This window comes from Rana temporaria, chromosome 8 (assembly GCF_905171775.1).
Source record: "Rana temporaria chromosome 8, aRanTem1.1, whole genome shotgun sequence".
Classification (NCBI taxonomy): domain Eukaryota; kingdom Metazoa; phylum Chordata; class Amphibia; order Anura; family Ranidae; genus Rana; species Rana temporaria.
The window spans coordinates 188688340-188701984 of NC_053496.1; the positions used below are offsets into that span (position 1 = coordinate 188688340).

Consider the following 13645-nt stretch of genomic DNA (forward strand, 5'->3'; position numbering starts at 1 on the left):
GGAGGCCGGCTTTCCCACTCCCAGACTGTAAATCTGCTGCTGGGGAGGAAGGGCGACCACATTCTCTCCCAAAATGTGTATCTGCCGCTGGGGAAAGGAGTGTTTGCTCCAAATCCCGCTGTGGAGCAGGGACAACTTTAAGGAAAAAGACTGTTACTCTTGTTATCTGGAATGACCAAGTTCTTCAGTATAGCTTTTGTAACTTTGACCTGGCCTTGTCTGAAGTTTCTAAAGAAACGTATGCAAGTAGCCGGCACATTGTACATAGTCATCTGGTGCTGGGATCAGTAAAGCACACCGGGGTATAAAGACGGGTCTGGAAGAGTTAACACAAAGCAAGTGATTACCATGGGTAACCGAGATCTTACAAGCAGCCTGTACCCGTAATTGGTGGGACATCCTCTTGGAGCGAGGGAGTTGTTGTCGGAATTATCTCCCCTGATGGCCTGTCTCCCATAGAAACGGGAGCAGATCAGTGCTCAGAGGTTCAGAGCCTGGGCACTAGGTACGGAAGAAGAAGAAATAACAGAGCGCATGTGGAGTCAGCACTAGGTGATCGTGGGACTCTATTCTGTTGCTGGGAGTGAGGTAGCGGAGATACGCTGGACAGGTGGAGTGGGCATAGGCTCAGCATGTCCCTTCTAAATGCGGCTGTGATAGGGAAGGTGTACATTGACATGAGAGTTGGAGGTCTGCCTTAAGGTTGAGTTATTCCTGAAAGCAGCCTCCCCCTTGTTTCAGGGCATTGGTGAGAAAACTTACCCCGTGTGTAAGATGAGTGAGCCTGTTCAAGGTGCCAAGCATAACCCAGAAGGACCCACCTGGGGCAGGCCTCTCATGTGACCCACACTTGGCGAGGAGAGGAACATGGAGAGTTTTACTGCGTGCCCTACATACAGTACATACACACAGCACAAGGCCGGGTTCACACTGTGGGGTTTAGGAGATATTTTTTTTATATACAGGTAAGCCTTATGTAGCACTCACCCCCGCAGGAGCCGCTGGTTATAGATTGGGATGGCGTGTTAACTCTGTGTTCATCTAGGGGTATGATGATGAGAGCAATGATGGAATGTCCACACAGCCGGTGTCTTTTCTTGTGTTTTATTTTACCAACATGGTAAACAGTAAAACTTGAGGTAGACAGTAAAGATGGGTGAGATGGAGAAATAGCAGATTCAGGCCTAACAGAACGGAAGCAGTCCTGCTTCCAACGACACTTTACTTTAGTCGCCACTCCAGCCGGAGTGGGTATAACTGTACCTGGACAGGCCTCCCACACCGACCTGGCAGCCAGGGTATCACTCGGAACTTGAGGGAAACAAGTCTCTGCCACAGACCCTTCCCCAGAACGCAGATCATGTAGAAAATCTTGCTTAGTGATATGGGTGCCTGAATCTCCCTCAGGTAGTTCTCTCTTGGGTCACCGACTGACAGGTTGCTGACATCCAACCTCTCAGTGTCCGGTTACCTTGATCCCCGATGGATTGTCGAGGCCCTGTTGGATTGCCTGGTTCTCTTGGCTCTCCTTAGGCTGACTCCTAGGGTTGCCATCTGTCCAGGATTCACCCGGACAGTTCGGGTTTTAGATCCTGTGTCCGGGTTTCAGTCCACCTAAAACCCGGACACATCAGTGGCAGTCCTGGAGCACCAGTCCTCCTATCTCCCTTTCTCCTCCCGTTGGCTTCCAGTGCTTCTAATTATATTGGTGGGGGGGCTTTAACTGGCGTACAGACTGGCCTGGGGGGATTATACTGGCGGACAGACTGACCAAGGAGGGATTATACTGGAGGACAGACTGACCTGGGGGGACTGTACTGAGGGACAGACTGACCTTGTTTGGTTTTACTATGCTTCTTAAAGGAGTTGTAAAGAAAAACATTTTTTCACCTTAATGCATCTATGCATTAAGGTGAAAAAACATCTGATGATGCTGGCCCCCCGAGCCCCCGTTTTACTTAGCTGACCCCTCGAAAGTCCCGCACTCGGTCCCGAGATCCTCTTCGCCGCTCAGCCTGGTCGCTGATTGGCTAGAGCGGATGGATTAATAGCAGCGCAGCCATTGGCTGGCGCTGCTGTCAATCACGTCCAGTGACGCTGCGCCGAGGGGCGGACCGAGTGATACAGCGAACGGCTATGGCTGCTCGCTGTATCACGGGAGCGCAACCGCAAGGACTCACCACCATGGGAGCTCTCTCGCATTACTGTGGTGAGTTCTTGCGGGGAGGACCAGAAACAGCCGCTGAGGGACCCCAGAAGACCGGGTTCGGGGGCCACTCTGTGCAAAACAAACTGCACAGTGGAGGTAAGTATAACATGTTTGTTATTTTAAAGAACATTTTTTTTCCTATAGTAACCCTTTAAGCTTCTTCCATTTTACCATAATTTGGCCACACCCACTGTTCATCGCGGGATGCTACATGCGCTGCAATACAAATTTTCTTGGGACACCCAAAGGTTCCTCAGGTCTTTTACAATCCTATAGTGTAAACTACAAAAAAAATTGTTATGCACAGCTAAAGTGTTCGGGTTTGGCTTGATGAAAAGGTGGCAACCCTACTGACTCCCCACGGAACAGCTATCTTGCTTGGGATCTTATTTTAGAACTTTGGGGCCCCCGGTCGATTACCCCGCCACAACGTCAGTTGCTCCGGGCCAACATTGTCCCGGAGCCAGGAACACCGCGTAGCACGTGCACCCCGGCCTAGTAGGTCGCATCGCCGGGGTCTGTGATGTGTGGTCACCCTAAAGGAGGGTGCCACACCCGGAACAGAAAAGGACCCCGCCTAATGGCGTCTGCTCCATAAGTACTCTCCCCCCAGCATGCCCCGCGAGGGAAAACCCCTCCTGATTGGCTGCTGGCGAAAGAAACCCCAGCCTGGACTCCACAGCCTGCTGCCACCTAGTGCCCTGGGGTGGAACAACACCCCAGCAACAACAGAATGAGCCCACATCACAGCCCAGCTGAAACAAAGACCCAATTTAGATAAATCAACCGGATGAGAGCTAACTAACTCTCTCATCCCCCTTAAATTTAGAATAGCACCTGTACTGAAAGTACACAGGCGCTACACTTATTATAAGCTTATCTGTAGGTAAAAGTACAAATACTATACAACCACCTAAATCAACCCTTACGAGATGTTTCTCAGGGATGCAGTTCCTATGAGTCCCAGAAGGTGGTAATCTCGCTTCTACCATAGAGTGAGGAAGTCTCTATGGAAAACAGGAAGTAATGTCACAGGCAGGAAGTGATGTCAGGTATAAACAGGAAGTTCCAGGTGAGAGGAGAGTTGGGAGGCAGTAACGAGAAGACATTAAAGAAACTGGCAGGAGGTAATAAGATCTTATTTTCTATTTACACCCAGTAACCCCGTCATGTCCGTCCTCTTCCTCCATAGTCACTGTGACGTCTTTTATCTCCAGCAGATGAAGATACACACATAAACCGAACTGGTAATATTCAGTGTTCTTCACCAATCCCTCCACTGGCTCCCGATCGCCCAGTGAATGAAATGTAAAATACTAACCACAACATACAAAGCCATTCATACCTCTGCCCCGAGCTACATCACCAATCTCATCTCCAAATATCACCCAAACCGTCCTCTCCGCTCTTCTCAAGACCTCTTACTCTCAAGCTCTCTCGTCTCCTCCTCCCATGCTCGTCTCCAGGATTTCTCCAGAGCCTCTCCCATACTCTGGAACTCGCTACCCCAACCTGTCCGGCTATCCCCTAATCTTGCTGCCTTCAGGCGATCCCTGAAAACTGATCTCTATAGGGAAGCCTATCAGGTCTCCAACTAATCTTTTACCACTTCCATCAGCTCATTCCCCACAGTTACAACCTTTTGTACCACCTACCCCACCCTATTAGATTGTAAGCTTTTATCCTCTTGTATTGTAACTGTATTGTCTACATTTTATATTGTAAAGTGCTGCGTAAACTGTTTTCGTCATATACATCCTGTATAATAATATATAGTGTGGAAACCTAGATTAACCCCTTCAGGGTCAGAACATTCCCCCACTTACGGGGGCCTGAACATCCTCTTATTTTTTTAAGATGTTTCACCTTTCCCCACGCATCACCTTCTCCCCTCATCAGTTTATAATAATGAATTATACGATAATACGGGATGAGGGTTTTATGCAGAACCCTCGCCCCCCCCCCCCCCCACATATGTGAACCCGGCCTTACTCTGAAAACAGCTAAAAAACACTGCAAAACTCATTCTACAGCTAACACTACTGCCATTTTTATAACACCCAGTTTGTCGAGGCATTATGGAGGAGGAAATAACTATCCCTGATGTCTGTAAAGGTCTGGATGATGACTTTATCTTTGTAAGTATCAGGTGATGTCACTGTCTATTTTTCTATGTAGGAGTATTTAGAAGGACACAAGGATCTCCACAAGGACGTCATGATGGACAATCAGCCGCCCCTCACATCACCGGGTAAGAGGAGACTTTATTGTAAAGGAGAGAGCAGTACGGAGGCTCCACCTAGATCCCCCATCATCTGATAAACACATAGAAACAATGTATTCAGTCAGTGTGTGTGTTTCCTACAGATGGATCCAGTAATGGGAACCCACCAGAGAGATGTCCCCGTCCTCTGGATTCCCGGGATTCCACACAGGAAGGTCACACCATCCCCCACCATCATCAGGTAGATGAGGAACAATCACTGATAGTATCATTAGGATCTGTACATTATCTGCATTGTTACCATTGATGTCATTTTTATTCTATATTCAGAGTGGAAACCTGAGAGATCCTAAAGTTGAGGTTAAAGAAGAGATAAAGGAGGAGGATGATGAGGATGGGGTGATGGAGGAAGAACACACCACCCCCCACCATCATCAGGTAGATGAGGAACAATTATTGGTAGTTATGATTTATACACAGCATGTTTATTATAATGAATGTTTTATTATATATTCAGAGTGGAAACTTCTGGGATTATAATATTGTTGTCAAAGAAGAGTATAAAGAGGAGGATGAGGAGTATGGAGTGAAGGAGGAGTTTTCAGAAGGACACAAGGATATGATGGAGCCACCTAATACCAGGAACCCCCCAGAGAGATGTCCCCGTCCTCTGTATTGCCGGGATTCCACACAGGAAGGTCACACCATCCCCCACTGTTACAAGGTGGGTGGGGCAGAAGCATCTAGAACATGGACTGGTGGAGATGATGTGTGGATTTTGTATGTAAGTTTATATCTTACAGATGATATTCTCTCTCATTCTCTTGGTTTAGAGTGGAGATCCAATCGATATAGAATTTGAGGTGAAATCAGAAGAAGAAGAGACGTATGTGAGGGATGATCAGCAGTCTATGGAGGAGGATGGAATAACGGGGACATTTATAGAGGAGGACACTCCTACAGAGATCAGCACAGGTGGGTTATTAACACTAAATCCATTCCTCCACCCATACTGCTCACTGATTGGTCCAGATTATGAAGTAAACTTTTCACTGACTGAGTCATTAAAGTGCAAAAATAAGCTAAGTGGAGATCAGAGGAGCCATTTACTAGTTACCTTGAGGGGGGAATTGTAAGATCCTCAGAGACAAAGCTGCCTGATGTGGGCGGAGTCCTGGTTTAGGGGAACCAATCAGCTCATGTCTAGTAATAATCTTTGTATTTCTATTTTAGTAGATGGACGGGAGATGAGGAAAACCTCAGAGGATTGTCTCACTTTGTCTCCAGACTGTAAAGTAGAAGATGAGGACATCACACAGTATAGTCCAGGAGAAAACCTGACTATCTCAAATGTCCATCCGGCACCACACAGTGTAGATGGACCATCGTATTCCTCTTATCCTAAGGAACCTCAGACTGTGCGGGACGGTGCCGGACCATCGTATTCCTCTTATCCTGAGGAACCTCAGACTGTGCGGGACGGTGCCGGACCATCGTATTCCTCTTATCCTGAGGAACCTCAGACTGTGCGGGACGGTGCCGGACCATCGTATTCCTCTTATCCTGAGGAACCTCAGACTGTGCGGGACGGTGCCGGACCATCGTATTCCTCTTATCCTGAGGAACCTCAGACTGTGCGGGACGGTGCCGGACCATCGTATTCCTCTTATCCTGAGGAACCTCAGACTGTGCGGGACGGTGCCGGACCATCGTATTCCTCTTATCCTGAGGAACCTCAGACTGTGCGGGACGGTGCCGTACCATCGTATTCCTCTTACCCTGAGGAACCTCAGACTGTGCGGGACGGTGCCGTACCATCGTATTCCTCTTATCCTGAGGAACCTCAGACTGTGCGGGACGGTGCTGGACCATCGTATTCCTCTTATCCTGAGGAACCTCAGACTGTGCGGGACGGTACCGGTCCATCGTATTCCTCTTATCCTGAGGAGCCTCAGACTGTGAGGGACTGTGCCACCCTTCCAACAGATAAGAGGTTTCCCTGTACTGAGTGCGGGAAGCATTTCCGTTCTAATGCCCATCTTATTGTGCATGAAAGATCTCACACAGGAGAGAAGCCGTATTCCTGTCCTGAGTGCGGGAAATGTTTTTCAGATAAGTCCAATCTTCACACTCATCAGCAACTGCACACGGGCGAGAAGCCGTATTCCTGTTCTACGTGCGGGAAATGTTTTATAAAAAAGGCAGAGCTTGTCATACATCAATGGTCTCACACAGGGGAAAAGCCTTATCCTTGTTCTGAGTGCGGGAAATGTTTTACAAGCAAATCCATTCTCGGCCGACACCAACGGTCTCACACGGGGGAGAGGCCACATTCCTGTCCTGAGTGCGGGAAATGTTTTTCAGTGAAGGCCCATATTTACACACATCTGAGGTCTCACACGGGGGAGAAGCCACATTCATGTCCTGAGTGTGAGAAAAGTTTTTCAGTGAAGTCCAGTCTTTACAGACATCAGCGATCTCACACGGGGGAGAAGCCGCATTCCTGTCCTGAGTGCTCTAAATGTTTTTTATTGAAGGCCCATCTTAACTCCCATCTGAAGTCTCACACAGGGGAGAAGCCACATTCCTGTCCTGAGTGCGGGAAATGTTTTTCAATGAAGTCCAGTCTTTACAGACATCTGAGGTCTCACACGGGGGAGAAGTCGTATTCCTTTCCTGAGTGAGAGAAATGTTCCTCACTGAAGTCCTGTCTTCCTGTACATCAGGGGTCCCACACAACCCTCGAGGTGTATTAGTGAGTGCGGGAAATGTCTTGTATATGAATGTTGCTGGGGAAGAAGCACACCCTGATATACACCTCAGATATACTCCATGGCTGATCTTCATCATGTAAGAAACACTTCATAAGGAGATCAGAGATCTCCAAAGACATGGATGAAGTGTTGTACCGTGTTGGCCATTGATAGCAGGAGAAAAATAAAAATGGAGTCATTCCCTCTCATTGGCTGAGTACATTTTGTGGTGAAAACTCTTTGCAAGAGGTCTGTTTTCTTAAGTCGTCTTCCAGGACGAAACACGTTAATGCCACCACTTAAAGGCGGTCCTTTAGGCTTTTACAATAAAAATTAAGTCATTACCTCTCATTGGCTGAGTACATTTTGTGGTGGAAGATTTCACAAACACTTACAAGTCTGTTTCTGATAAAATGTATTGATTTTAATGATGGTTAAAGTGCAAAAATATAGTGCTTTAAATATAGTGCCTGGGGGGTCCCCTTAGTCTGCCTGTAAAGTAACACATCTGTACCATGTATAGAATCTGCTGCAGCAAAACGAGTCAAATCCTATTTAAATGGACTCGCTGTTACAATCGCCGGCCACAAAATAAAAAGGCTCTGCCCTCCCCAACCCAAAGCACCTTTTGCCCATGTTAATGGGGACAAGAGCCTCTTCCCCTCAACCCTGGCCAGTGGTTGTGGGGGTCTTCAGTCAGGAGTCTTTTCGGAATTTATAAAAAATAAATAAAAAGCAATGTCCCCCGATGTAAATCCAATGTCAATCATGATGTCCGCCGGAGCTGAAAAAAAGAAAATAAAAAACGCTCTGGCCGCAACCATGGCTGACCGCCGAATGCCTCCTCCGCCGGGTGACATTTCTTGCATAGGTAAGGGGCATGGCCACCTGGCAACATCACCTGCTGGCCCGGCCCCTTATGACCTCAACGATCCCCTGAACCATACCAGCCCTCAATATGGGTGGAATGCTTTGGGATGAGGTGTTCTGCTCTCCCCCCCCCCCCCAAGCACCTTGTTCCTATGTTGATGGGGACAAGGGCCTCCTCCCCACAACCCTGGCCCGGTGGTTGTGGGGGTGCAGGTGGTGACTTATTGGAATCTGGAAGATACTTCAGTGGACATTTATTTTTTTGTTTTTTAATAAAGGACTTGTCAAAATTAGGTTTTGTCTTGAATACCTATTCACATGGGGGGCTTACAGATTTCATAAACCCCCCCCCCCGCACCCCCACAACTACCAGGCCAGGGTTGTGGAGAAGAGCCCCTGGTCCCCATCAATATATTATTGCCTAAATCAGCTATTTTAAACACAGAATTAGAATCATTTTTGACCGATCAATTCATTCCAAAAATGTGAAATTCATTAGAAAACGAATATATGAAATTAGACTAATTTCAACAAAATTCATTCCTATTTTATTCTAAGATTCAGGAAACATCCGATTCTCCGAATACCCAAAAATGAGTCTGAATTTATATTCGGACCCAAAAGGAATTGCACATGTCTAGTGGTTACCAAAGGTGACAGAGGTTTAATGAGCCGCCTGTACCCGTGATGGGACATCCTCTTATAGCGAGGGAGTTGTTGTCGGCATTATCTCCCCTGGCAGTCCGTCTCCCATAGCAACAGGAGCCGATCTGCACTTAGAGGTTCCTAGCCTGGGCACTAGGTATGGAAGAGGAAAAGATAACAGAGCGCACGTGAGGAATCAGTGCTAGGTGCTCAGTGGAACTCCATTCTGTTGCTGGGAGTGAGGTAGCGGAGATACACTGGACAGGTGGAGTGGGCATAGGCTCAGCGCGTCCCTCCTAAATGCGGCTGTGATAGGGAAGGTGTACATTGACATGGAAATGAGAGAGCTAACTGGAGGATAGATTATTGTTCAAGTGTACACGGTGTACGGCCATCTCTAGAGTTGGAGATCTGTCTTAAGGTTGAGTTACCCCTAAAAGTGGCCTCCCCCTTGTCCAGTGGCAATGATGAGTAAACTTACCCCGTGTGTAAGGTGAGTGAACCTGTTCAAGGTGCCCAGCATAACCCAGAAGAACCCATCACAGGGCAGGCCTCTCATGTGACCCACACTTGGCGCCCAATGAAAAGGAGAACACGGAGAGAGTGTCACCCGCGTGCCCTACATACAGTACATACACACAGCACAAGGCCAGGTTCACAATGTGGGGTTGATTTACTAAAGGCTAATACATACCTCCCAACTTTTGAACTTCAGAATGAGGAACACTGGAGGAGAAAAAAGACCTGTGACGTACTACGTTGCGGTTAATTGTGGGCGTGGTCAATTACCCAGCAGTGGGAGGGGCTTAAGGGATGTGGTTAAACGTACAATATTCAGAGTTCAGAGGGTGCTATGTACAGAGTGCAAGGTTCAGAGGGTGCTATGTACAGAGTGCAGGGTTCAGAGGGTGCTACGTACAGAGTGCAGGGTTCAGAGGGTGCTACGTACAGAGTTCAGCAGGTGCTATGTACAGAGTGTAGTGTAGAGTTAAAGGGTCACTAAAGGAAAAACATTTTTTTGCTGAAATGACTGTTTACAGGGTATAGAGACATACAAGTTAACTGATTCCTTTTAAAAATGATTAAAAATTGAATTTAATGTATCATATAATGTGCCTCTAGTTTCACGTTCGGTTTTAAAGGTACATACATGAATTTCCGGGTGAGAGGTGAGTCGGGAAGACTCACAGAACAAAACCAACAAATCCAGGGCAGTGTTTTGTTTTTAAAATGAATCTGATTGGTTCTGAGGAGTTTTAGACACACAGTAATGACAGCTTAGACCACCGTGAAAATCTCCCAGTACCATGGTTATAAGGAAACAGGCAACCAGGAAGTGTGGAGATCACAGCAGAATTACAGCAACTTCAAAGCAAAAACGAACAATGAGGACATGAAACCAGTACTGCAGTAAGGTAAAGGAAGCTATTTAGCTAAAAAACATTTTTCCTTTAGTGACCCTTTAAGAGGGTGCTACGTACAGAGTACAGGGTTCAGAGGGTTCTACGTACAGAGTTTAGCGGGTGCTACGTACAGAGTGCAGGGTTCAGAGGGTGCTACGTACAGAGTTCAGCGGGTGCTACGTACAGAGTGTAGAGTTCAGAGGGTGCTACGTGCAGAGTTCAGAGGGTGTTACGTACAGAGTACAGGGTTCAGAGGGTTCTACGTACAGAGTTCAGCGGGTGCTACGTACAAAGTGCAGGGTTCAGAGGGTGCTACGTACAGAGTTCAGCGGGTGCTACGTACAGGGTTCAGAGGGTGTTACGTACAGAGTACAGGGTTCAGAGGGTTCTACGTACAGAGTTCAGCGGGTGCTACGTACAGAGTGTAGAGTTCAGAGGGTGCTACGTGCAGTGTTCTACGTACAGAGTTCAGAGGGTGCTATGTACAGAGTTCAGAGGGTGCTACATACAGAGTACAGAGTTCAGAGGGTGCTACATACAGAGTGCAGGGTTCAGAGGGTGCTACATGCAGGTTACAGAGGGTGCTATGTGCAGAGGTGCCCATGTATCAAGAGAAAGGGCTGAGTGACTGGGAAGGAGAGGGTGTTGAAGGGAGTGGAGAGAGCTCAGAGAAGGAGGAGAGCGACATTTCAGTGCAGTCAGTAGCAGATCACTCACCTCGGATCACTGCAGGACCTTCACACTCATTTCATGCAGCTCTTGTTCAGGCTCCTTCCCGCATCGGAGCTGCTTCATCCCCCATCCACTAACACAGGAAGCCCGCGGGACGAATATGAAGAGAAGGACAATATTCTTTGAGTACCCATTGGCCGAGGAAGCAGCTGCACCACCCCAATGGGTAGCTAAAGCTCATCGTAAATGCCTCCCTTCTTTTCTCCTGACATCATATGGACCTCCCAAGTACGGAACTGTTGTTCTATGAAGGCAGGCCGGGGAACAAATTTATTTTGATTAAGGGGCAGATTCCGTGCACTCTGCTCTGCTCTGCCTGTGTGTGTCAGAGGGCATGCCATACAAGTGTAGCTCGTGGCGTGTGGGAACCATGGCAACCCGCACACACCGCGGGCATTCCGGGACTTAGCCTTGATTCGCCAGGACTCCGGGAGAGGGACCAACTTGCGGGACAATCCCGGTGAATCCGGGATGGTTGGGAGGTATGACTAATAGACTGTGCACTTAAAGTAGAGTTCCACCCTGAAATGGAACTTCTGCTTATCGGATTCCTCACCCCCTCCGGTGCCACATTTGGCACCGTTCAAGGAGGAGCAGATACCTATCAAATCCAGGTATCTACTTCCACTTCCGGGCAAAGATTGACGCACTTTGTGCAGCGAACTACACTATGTCTGGCCTCTCCTCCTTACCCCCCGCTGCCTTCTGGGAGACACTCGGGTCCCAGAAGACAGCAGGGACCATCAGAACACGCAGCGCAACTCGTTTATGTGCAGTAGGAAACTGGCTGTGAAGAAGCATGGCTCCACTTCCGGTTTCCCATAGTGAAGATGCTGGCACCTGCACCCGGAGCCGAGGGACGGGTCAGCATCGGATGCCAACATCGCGGGCTCCCTGGACAGGTAAGTGTCCTTATATTAAAAGTCACCAGCTACAGTATTTGTAGCTGCTGACTTAAAAAAAAAAAAAATTTCACAGGCTTTTAATAAATGAGGGAAAGGTCTACTGATTTCCATCATCCAATCATCTGTAAGTAAAAATTCTGTTCTTTTCTTATTTTCCTTGAATGCGATTGGGTATTCTTTGCAAAGTCAAGCTTCATCTCATTTGCTAAACTGCATTTGCAAAGTGCACAGTATACGGTATTTGCCTTTAGTAAATCCACCCCTATCAGACGTTTCTCAGGACTGCAGTTTCTCCAAAGGACACAAGGTGGTGATCTCATGTCTACCCAGACAGGAAGTCTCTATAGCAGACAGGAAGTGATGTCAGGTACAGACAGGAAGTTCCGGGTGAGAGGTGAGTCAGGAGGAAGTACAGAGGAGACATCGCTGAAAGAGGCATTAGATGAGGTAATAAGATCTTATCTTCTATTTACACCCAGTAACCCCCGTCATGTCCGTCCTCTTCCTCCATAGTCACTGTGACGTCTTTTATCTCCAGCAGATGATGATACACACATATATAGTGTGGAGACCTAGATTAACCCCTTTAGGGTCAGAACATTCCCCCACTTACAAGGCCGGAACATTCTCCTCATTTTGGAGATGTGTCACCTTTCCCACCAATCACCTTCTAACTTTATCAGTCTATACGAATGGATTATGAGATATTACGGGATGGGTGTTTTTTTTTTTTTTTTTTTTACCATTAGATTTATAATGTATACTTTTGTATTTTAGAAGCTTTGTGTAGATATAATGAGGGATAATAACTATTCCTGATGTCTGTGAAGGTTCAACACAAGGGGTGTGTCTGGATGATGACTTTATCTTTGTGTGTGTCAGGTTCCTCTAAGGTGTCAGGATGTCACTGTCTATTTCTCCATGGAGGAGTATTTAGAAGGACACAAGGATCTCTACAAGGACGTCATGATGGAGAATCAGCCGCCCCTCACATCACCGGGTAAGAGGAGACTTTATTGTAAAGGAGAGAGCAGTACGGAGGCTCCACCTAGATCCCCCATCATCTGATAAACACATAGAAACAATGTATTCAGTCAGTGTGTGTGTTTCCTACAGATGGATCCAGTAATGGGAACCCACCAGAGAGATGTCCCCGTCCTCTGTATTCCCGGGATTCCACACAGGAAGGTCACACCATCCCCCACCATCAGGTAGATGAGGAACAATTATTGGTAGTTAGCATTTCTACACAAACATGTCTGTTACAATGAATGTTTTTATTTTATATTTAGAGTGGAAACCTCGAAGATTATAATATTGTTGTTAAAGAAGAGTATAAAGAGGAGGATGAGGAGTATGGAGTGATGGAGGAGTTTTCAGAAGGACACAAGGATATGATGGAGCCACCTAATACCAGGAACCCACCAGAGAGATGTCCCCGTCCTCTGTATTCCCGGGATTCCACACAGGAAGGTCACACCATCCCCCACCATCATCAGGTAGATGAGGAACAATCACTGATCGTATCATTAGGATCTGTACATTATCTGCATTGTTACCATTGATGTCATTTTTATTCTATATTCAGAGTGGAAACCTGAGAGATCCTAAAGTTGAGGTTAAAGAAGAAATAAAAGAGGAGGATGATGAGGATGGGGTGATGAAGGAAGAACACAAAGATCTGTACCAGGACACCATGGTGGAGTCATCCAGCTACAGAAACCCACCAGAGAGATGTCCCCATCCTCTGTATTCCCGGGATTCCACACAGGAAGGTCACACCATCCCCCACTGTTACAAGGTCGGTGGGACGGAGCATCTAGAACATGGACTGGTGGAGATGATGTGTGGATTTTGTATGTAAGTTTATATCTTACAGATGATATTCTCTCTCATTCTCTTGG

The 13645-nt window shown here is 47.2% G+C and overlaps 1 protein-coding gene and 1 pseudogene across 1 annotated transcript in view; one reads left to right on the forward strand and one right to left on the reverse strand.

The window, feature by feature from the left end:
• Window positions 1-13645, reverse strand: part of LOC120909737 — an 857992-nt gene that overhangs the window by 187383 nt on the left and 656964 nt on the right. The window lies entirely within an intron of this gene.
• LOC120909817 overlaps window positions 1-13645 on the forward strand; it is a 41055-nt pseudogene that overhangs the window by 3886 nt on the left and 23524 nt on the right.